General features: G+C 35.6%; 1 pseudogene; it reads right to left on the bottom strand.

Annotated features, from left to right (window-relative positions):
• Positions 1–288: 288 nt before the first annotated feature.
• LOC149527931 (26S proteasome regulatory subunit 10B homolog A-like) overlaps positions 289–9,219 on the bottom strand; it is a 70,453-nt pseudogene continuing 61,522 nt past the window's right edge.

Genomic DNA, 9,219 nt, shown 5'->3' with positions numbered 1-9,219 from the left:
TTTTTTTCAAATTAGCATATTTGTATTAAATTCGATTTTATGTTTTAGATTAAGATCAACATTAAGAACCAACCAAGTTTTACAAGGATCTGAAATCTAGATTAAAGCAAAAACACAAAAATCCAGGTTTTATAAGAACCTAAAACCGCAAGTTTTAACCAAACACCCCTAGGTTTTACAAGGTCCTAGAACCTAAAAGTTTTAAACAGAAAACTAGAAAAAATAAAAAATAGAACCAACAACAACACCCGGATCAAAAACCAGCACACCAACAACCACAACTAGCACCTACACCAGTTCCTTGATGCTCTTCTCCACCTCCTTACCAGCTTCAGTAGGAACCTGGATAATATCAATCGTGGCAGAAATAGGAACCTCAGGAGCATCAACAATCTTTTTTCTCATACTTTGCCTCATTCTCTTGCTAGGCCCTCTTGGACCCCTCACCACAACAATGTCTGGAGACATAATCTCCTCATTGCTTTTATTGCCTAGATTGGTCGCTGTAGCGCACAAACTAGAAGTAACCTGCTCCATTCTCTGCCCGCTTTCCTTAATAAGTTAATAGAGTTCTAGCTCGTAATCCTTAAGTTTATCAGGTATGTTACTGATGAGTTTCTCTAGGTGGGCTCTCATAACACGTTCATAGTCCAGCTCTACCTGAATGACTCCAACATTTTTCTTGAGCAACCTGATTTCATTGTATAGCCACGAATCCACTTGTAGAGAGGCTTCTACTTTAAGTTTGGCAATATGAAGAAAGGAGAGTTTGGCATGGTGGGTCTCACCCTTGGTATCTTCTTCAATTCTAATCACATCGTCAATGGTAGAGTTATTGACCTAGATGTCAGTGTTAGCATCCTGCTTCTCCTTAAACTCCTCTTCCTTCTCCTTACTTGAGCTTTGCTCTTTCATAACAAGGATATTACCCTAATTGTTTTTTCATGTACCAATGTCTATTTTCTCCTTGCTGGATTTAGTATTAGGAGGAGAAGAAAGAACTTGGTCTTTCCTATCATCATCCTTTAAAGCTTCACACCTAGCATTTGATTTAGTTTTTCTATCTTTGTTCTCCTCCACTTGGTCCTTACTAGTAGACATGCCCTTACTTCCAGAGTAGTCTTCTAGGTTTGAGCTAAGGTCTCCCATTTCTATCTTATTGTCCTCCTTGATAGAATTCTCAAAATCTGTCACTTCCTCAACATTTCTTCTTTTTAATCTCCTGCTTATGACCCTTTTTAGTGCTCTTAGTATCACTAGTGCCTTCCTCACTTTTAACCTTTTTCTTAGAGGATTCATTACCAGACGCTTCTCTTTTTTTCTCCAAGGTTGGAGAGGTTTTAATAGCCCTATCTTTACAATACTTTTCAATAAGAAGGATTAAGCCCTCGTGAAGCATAGGACGAGAATCCTTCTTCCTATGGCTTGGAGGCTTTGTATCAGAGAGTATTTAAGGCAAAATGGAAAGGAAATTCTATGTTTATACCTAAAATGATTTAGGAACACAAAATGGAACTTGTGGACTCTCTTAGCCCTACCATCAAGGATAAAATTCTCACAGATACACAAAAGAACATCCCTCTAGATAACCTTAATCTAGCTCAAATCATAAAAATCACCATTCTTCTCCAGTCTTTTCTCCTCCTCATCAATTTTGGGGAATTTTTTGAAGGTTGCATTCAAAATAATGGTTTCCTTGCTGAATTTAAGACCCTCCATTGAAAGACATGTAACCTTAGCAATGAACTCCTCTAACAACCACACAATAACCTCATGCAACGTTACCTTGACCTCAATCCAATTTTTGAAGGACTCTGTAATGTATGGCTTATACCCTTTAAGTTTCTTAATATAGGTTATGACCTTCCCTTTTTTCAAAATTCCCAAACACCTAAATTCGCCCTTCATTCTTTGCAATTGTTTGGCCCTTGCTTTCTTGGGTCCCCTCCCATCTTGTCTTCGGCTCTGCATCTGCAACTGGACTAAAAATAGTAACCAAAAAGTAGAGTAAGATGTTAATGATTCCAAGAAACCTTTAACCTTGTATGCATGCCAAGTACAATCCATAAATATGCAAAAGTACCACCTAGGGATACTAAGAAAATCTGCCACAAACCCATCACTTCCCTTAATAAATTCCTCAATTTGTGTCATCTTTCCTTCATGAGCATTGTGTCATATCATAATTAACAGTTGTCATCAGCTTGACTTCCTTGCTTAGGTCATCTTGCCAGCTCAAGCTAGTTTCCCTATAGACTGCTTGAATAGTAATCCAATCAAAAACTTTGTTGCCCTCCCAAAAAATATCAGAAATATAGTCATTATCAAATTTATTCACAAGGTCTTTTATTTCCAACATACTTCCTTCTATGCTCTAGGTAATCAGACTCTTGTTGTTCAACATGTTAATGATGTTAAGAGAGTCTCCTTCCAACCAAAGATTCTAAAAACTAGATTTCATAGCCATCCTTATTGTGAAAAGAGTAGTCATTGCCTCGGCTTTATGACTAGTAGACTTCCCAATAGGGATTGCAACAACATCCACAACCGTACTATAATGGTTTTCTCAAAACACCTCCACATCTAGCTTTTCTTGGGTTCCCTTTGGAAGAACCATCAAAATTTCCTTTAATCCAACCCATAGGTGAAGATCTCCACTTAACATTATGTCTATGATCCTTTTTTTTTTTAGTAGTACCCTTGGCATTCATAGGATTACTTATTTGAATCTCATGAGAGATTTTCCTCTAAGATTTAAAATTCTCTTTTATAGCTCTGATTATATTATGACCTAAAACCTAATCAGGAGTTTCCTTATTTCTGAAAATTCTATCATTCTTCTCCTTCCAAATTCCCCACTAGATATGAGGTAGACAAATCTTCCAAAGAAAACAAATAGCATCATTCTTGGTAGGACAAGTCTAGTCCTAAAAACAAAGATCAATGTCATTATGCTAAACCCAATTTAAATTTCAGTATTTGAGAAGATAGTTCCAAACATTCTAGCTAAAACAACAATTTTTAAAAAGGTGGTTCCTATCTTGAAAGTCCTTCTTACAGAGACAACATCTATTCACGGATTAGACTCCTCTCTTTTGCAAGTTGTCCAAAGTTAAGATTTTGTTTTGAAGCCAAGTCTAAAAAAAGACATTGATTTTTGGAGTAAGACTTTAATCCATGCTTTAGCTCACAGAGGAGTATTCCCTCTATCCTCCAATTTGAACACAAAAGATACCTTGAAACATCCTCTAGGTTCAATCCCCCAAACCAAAGTGTTTTTTTTTTAGGGTAAAGGCTAACAACATTCAAGGCCAACTGGATACTGGAAAGTTCCTAATTAATGTCATCAATATTGACCCATTTACTCTGATCCCAATAATTTTTCACAAAAAATTTCACAAATTCATCATAAACCTATTTGCAGTTGTCCACAAAAGTCCTATCATCAAAATCCTCAATCACAGGATGATCCAGAAGCCATTCATCATCCCAAAATCTTATCTTACTCCCATTACCTACTATCCATTTGCAACCTTTGTTTAAAATATGTCTAGCTCTCTAAACCGCATCCTAGATTGCAGAAGAAGAAGGAACAATAGGGTAGGAAAGAAAATCAGCAAAGGAAGGAGCCTTATAAAGGTACTTATGTTTCCAGATAGAGCTTCATTCCTTGTTATCATGGCAGACTCTCCAACCCTGTTTAGCTAATAAAGCTTTATTCATACTTCTAGTAGATCTTATACCCAAACCCCCTTCTAGTTTAGGTTTACAAATCTTATCCCAAGCAATTAAAGTCATTCTCGTCTTATCCTCTATACTGGACCAAAGGAAGTTTCTTTGAATTTTGTCAATTGCATTAGCAAATTTTCCTAGGATCCTAAAAAGGCTCAAAGCATATATATACGAATACTTTGAAGACAGGCTTTGAGGAGAGTAACTTTATCGACTTGACTCAGTAAATTACCTTTCCACCCAGCTAGTTTCTTGTTGAATTTGTTAGTAAGATCCTCCCAAAAACTCTCTGGAGGATTCAATACCTAAGGTAATCCAAGATAGGTACACTGAAAAGAATTAATAAAAAATAATTAACTCTTTTCCAATTAATCAATTGACCAATTGCAGAGGAATAAAGGTTAAGAGCCTTTTTTTGATTCCTACCCTCTCTAATCTCAACTTTTCCAAGCAAAATGGTATCATCCACAAATTGTTCATAAGAATAGGTAAGAGGATGAGACAAGGGTCTTAAACCTTGAATTTTCCCTTTAGAAACCAACTTCCCAATATATCTCCCTAGACAATCAGCCATCATAGTGAAAATAATCGGAGAGAAGGGGTCACCTTGCCTCAGCCCCTAGAGGGCCTAAAAATTTTAGTAGAGCTCCCATTGACTAACACAACAACAAAAATAGTAGACACCATCTACATAATAAGCTTAATCACATTGGCTTAAAGCCAAAAGACATAAGGATCTTTTGGAGGAAGGACTATTCAACTCTATCATAAGCTTTGGCAATATCAACTTTCATAATAAAACCCTAATTGTTAGAAAGAGATAAGGAATGGATATTTTCATGCACAGAAATAATTGAATTAGGAATTTACCTACCAGGTATAAAACCATTATGTTGCTCAGAAATCAAACTTGGAATTTTATAAATCAAGTTGCAGAGACTAATAGGTCAGAATTGGTTCGAAGAATCAGCTCCAATCTTCTTTGGAATCAGACATTGGAAGGTACAATTAATTTCATTCAACATACTTTAGGCTCCAAAGAACTCTTTAATAGCATCATAGACATCTTTTCCAACTAATTTCCACTCTTTTTGAAAGAAAAGCATGGAGAAACCATCTAGCCCAGGGGATTTGTCTCCTTCAAGCGAGCAAACAACTTTTTAGATTTCCTCTCCCTTGGGGATAGCACGTAACATTTTTTTCTAATCCTTAGAGACCAAGGAAAGAATAGCATCTATTAACTTGACCTATTTAGATTGGTTGATATCAAGGTCTAAGGATAGCAAAGTCGAAAAAAAGGAAACTAATTCATCAAAAATTTCCTGATCATTTGTAATTTGAAGTCTTCCTTTGTTAAGACTAGTAATACAGTTTTTGGCTCTGTGTTTCAGAGTAGGCAGATGAAAATAATTTGTATTCCTGTCTCCTTCTTTGAGCCAAATAGATCTAGACCTTTGTCTCCAATAGATCTCTTCTTTAGATATTATATCATGATACTCCACTAGTTTCTCATTTTCATCCTTTGCCAACTCTATCGAGTATCCCTCCTGCTGGATTCTGTCTTGGATGATTTTAAGTTCATCCTTAATAGAGGATTTACTCTCAAAGATATTCCCAAATGTTGTTTATTCCATTCTCTAACTTTCTTTTTAACATGCCTAAGTTTTGAAGCCATGCGGTATAGAGTCGTTCCTTCAATGTTTATGTTCCACCATTCCACAAGTCAATCCTCAAACTAAGCATGCTGCATCCACATTTTCTCAAATCCACATGGTGAATTCTTCCTAGTTTGACTAGCCTTTTCCATAAATAAAAGAGGAAAATGGTTAGAAGCTATCTTCTAGATAGCCTTCAACTTACACAAAATCTTTAGTCCAATCCAGAGATATTAAGACTCTATCCAACCTAGCTTGGATGCTTTCACTTCCCACTCTTTTGTTACTCCAAGTAAACTCAATCCTATGAAGATCTAAGTCCATTAGTCCAACCTTGTTTATAAATCCATAAAATCCAGTCTCCCTTCTAGTTGACTAGCATTTCCACCTTTTTTTTCATGCTCATAAAGAGAAACATTAAAATCCCCCAAGAAAAGCCATCTGCCTTTATATTCAACAATATTTATTTTAGAGAAGGATTCCCAAATATTTTTTCTAGAGTTCTCTTTATTGGGCAGATACACATTAACAATATACCAATAGTTATTTTGGGCATTACTATTTAACTTAACCACCAATAAATGTTTATTAGCATCAATTAGTTTGGTAGAAAATAAAGATTGTTTCCACAAGATCATTATTCCTCCAAAAGTACCTTCAAAACTACTTGCCATAATACAATAATTATTAAAAGATTTAAGCTTTTCTACTTTGTCTTTTTCCATTTTAGTTTCTTAAAGCACTAAAATATCAGGTTTCTGCTCTCTTACAAAGTTATGAACAATATCAAGTTTGTGAATACTGTTCATCCCCCTAATATTTTAGATAATCACTTTCATAGTAACTTTTTGGGAGTAAAATCTAGAATAGTTGCCTATTTTCGATCAGCAATATTCTGTAAACTTTCACTTTCTCTCGTCTTCCTAGTAGTTTTCATACCAGGTTTCTTTGGAGTTCCAACATTTGGTTTCAATTTGAGAGAGCCAATTTCCAGTTTACTTCTTCAAGTTTCCACACTTGAAAAAGTTGGATTAAGGTTACATTTCTTCTCTATTTTCTTCCTTTGACCCGGTTTCTATTTAGATTTTATCTTTACAGAAATCAAATCCAAACATTTTGGCTCCTAAACATCATCAAGATTCAAAAGCTCTTGTCCTGAGGATCTAGAAAGGATCTAGGGGACTTCCTATAGAGGCTCTCCCAAAACTTCTAGTTTTTCAAGTTGACCACTTCTTTCCTCAAGGATTTCTCCTTCCTCTATCTCCTCTAAAACTACAAAACCTACCATTTTGGGCTCTTTGTTTTGATAGATTACCATCTAGTTCATAGGATCTTCACATTCCTTTTTTTCCTTGATCCTGGGGACTTCATTATTCCGGGATATCTCCTCTTCTTCGAACAGCTCCTTATTTTGAAAGTCTTGACCAACTTTTATTTCAGCTATCTTTTCCAGAATGGTTTTTGGTTTCCATACTATTTTTGGTTTTGGTTCTCTCTTTTTATCCCCATTCACCACCTTTGATTTGTTTTTTATTTTCATTAGATAGTTTTTTGCCTAGCGGCCCTGCTTTTTGCAAATAAAATAGGCATTAGGGAGATCCTCAAAGATGATTTCTTGCATCCTTTTTCCAAGTTTTGAATTTAATTCCACTTTTTGGGGAAGATTTTCCAAATGAGCAACTTTCACATAGATCTGGGCACAATGAAGTTCTGACTTTGTAGCCGTCCCATTCTCAATTGCTATTAGCTCACCAAATGAACCAACTATCCCCTTAAAAATGTCTTTATGCCAAAATTCAAGTGAGATCCCTAGTAATCTAACCCAAACTGGAGTAGTCAAGAAAAAGGCATCAAACAGATCCATATTGGGTTCCCACTTCTTGATTGTTAGAGTACTATTACCAAACAACCAAGGACCACCACATAGAACCATATTTAAATCTTCCTTACACATAAAGACAAAGGAAAAGAATATGTTCATCATTAGTGCAGTATCCACTTGCCCACGAAGATCCCATTTCCTTTTAACCATATTTCTAAGACCATCAACTTCTAGATGAGCCCCCAAAAATCTACCAACTACGGTAAACTCCATAGTAGAAATAAAGTAATTAACAATAAAATCTGGGATGAAAATTTGAAACTTACCTTTTTCCCAACATTACTTAGAAGTAACCGGAGGAAAAGATGACTTTCCTTCTGGCTTCCTTCCAAATAGTGAAGATCGTGTGCGTTGACTTGTCTCCACCACATCCTTCTTCTAGTTCTCCACATGTGATGGAATCATATCCTTGCCCACATCCTCCAAAATATTCCCCTCCTGTAGTGGGTCCCTAGTCTAGATTGGGCCCTTAGTCAAGGGGTCAGAATAAAGGATACCTCAACTTCGTATCTTCTAGAACAAAAACCAAGCAACAATTTGTCTTCTTCATGCTCCAAACCATCAAAACCTGACACCGAGGAACTGTCAAACTTTGTCAATTTGCCCGCAGTCAAATTGCCTGCATTGCCTGTTGAAGTCCTCGCATTCAGATTCCCTGCGTCACTAGGGTCTATTCCAACTACCAAATTCTTGCCCACGAGAGCTCTCACCACTTCAAAAGCTATCACTAATGATCATTAAATTTGATTATATGTTATGTCATTTAACAAGAGACAAATGCGTAAAGTTCTTACTAAATCGTTAGAGGGAGTGATGAAAAATGAAACAACTATCATGTAGTGGCTAAGTACTTGTCGTGAATATTATAATAAAAATAAGAAATATATAATAGTATAAGTATAGTTTTTTTTTATTGTTATAAAATTAATAAATATAATTTTTTTTTATATTGTAGTAGACGTTATATAATGATGTATTAAATAATTTAATACTAGATAAATGAAATACATTAATTTTAAAAATGGGCTTTGCTCTTGCTCCTACAAACTTTGTGAGTTTTCTCTCACCTACCAAGGTATCAACAACAATGAGTTCACTTTTGGAAAATAAAGTATGCTTTGCCCTTCTATTAATCGCTAGTTTTTCTTCTTTAAAAGAAGGAATCCAAGGAAGGATGGATTGAGGTCTGATCCTGTAGATCCAAAAAGGTTACATCACATCCTCGTGGAGGGCAAAAGCTTTATCCCATTTCTAGGTTTCCTACAAATAATGGAAGTGGGCATCTAGGGAGTCAATCCAACGCCTTTAGCCCCCTCCAGAAGATAGATTTGGCAAAAAAAGAATCTCATCCAATCTCATATTCTAGGTCAAATAGAAGGAATGTTTCCCTAACTCAAAGACCTTTGACAACCATGAATTGCTTTGAGGAAGTAGCAAAAAATGATCGAGAAGTAATCCGCCTATCAGAACATGAAATAAATTATGTTTGAAGAAGGTGTCAGGATCAAGGACTTTTTGCCCAATGGACGGGCCTTGGAATGTGGGTGTGTTTTATAGCAATTTGGCTTAAAAACCTCCCAAGTAAGCATGCCAACCTAACAATCATGGAAAATGATATTTGGCTTTTGATAGTTTAGATCTAAGAAATAAACTCTTGTACATGGGAAACCCTAGTTTTGAATGATTACCATTTAAAATTTGTAGAGTGGATCCCTTTTTTTGATCCAAAAAAATATGTGAAATTTGAAGCAGAGAAAGTAATCCTACTTCCTAATCTTTTGATTGAATTTTTGGGTAAAAATACACTTAAAATGATAAGCTGCAAATTAAGATCATATGCAGGGGAAGTAGATTCAGATATTGCTTATCCTAGTCTAGTTATTATAGTCAAAGTAGATGTTAATATTTCAAAACCCTATATATCAATGTAGATGATAGAATTATCTTTGT

Source organism: Cupressus sempervirens, unplaced genomic scaffold (assembly GCF_028749045.1).
Source record: "Cupressus sempervirens isolate cs-2001-9-10 unplaced genomic scaffold, ASM2874904v1 CseChr00c100005_01, whole genome shotgun sequence".
NCBI classification, from domain to species: Eukaryota; Viridiplantae; Streptophyta; class Pinopsida; order Cupressales; family Cupressaceae; genus Cupressus; species Cupressus sempervirens.
The sequence above is the reverse complement of the archived record's forward strand: the minus strand, read 5'-3'. Positions and strand labels throughout refer to the sequence as shown.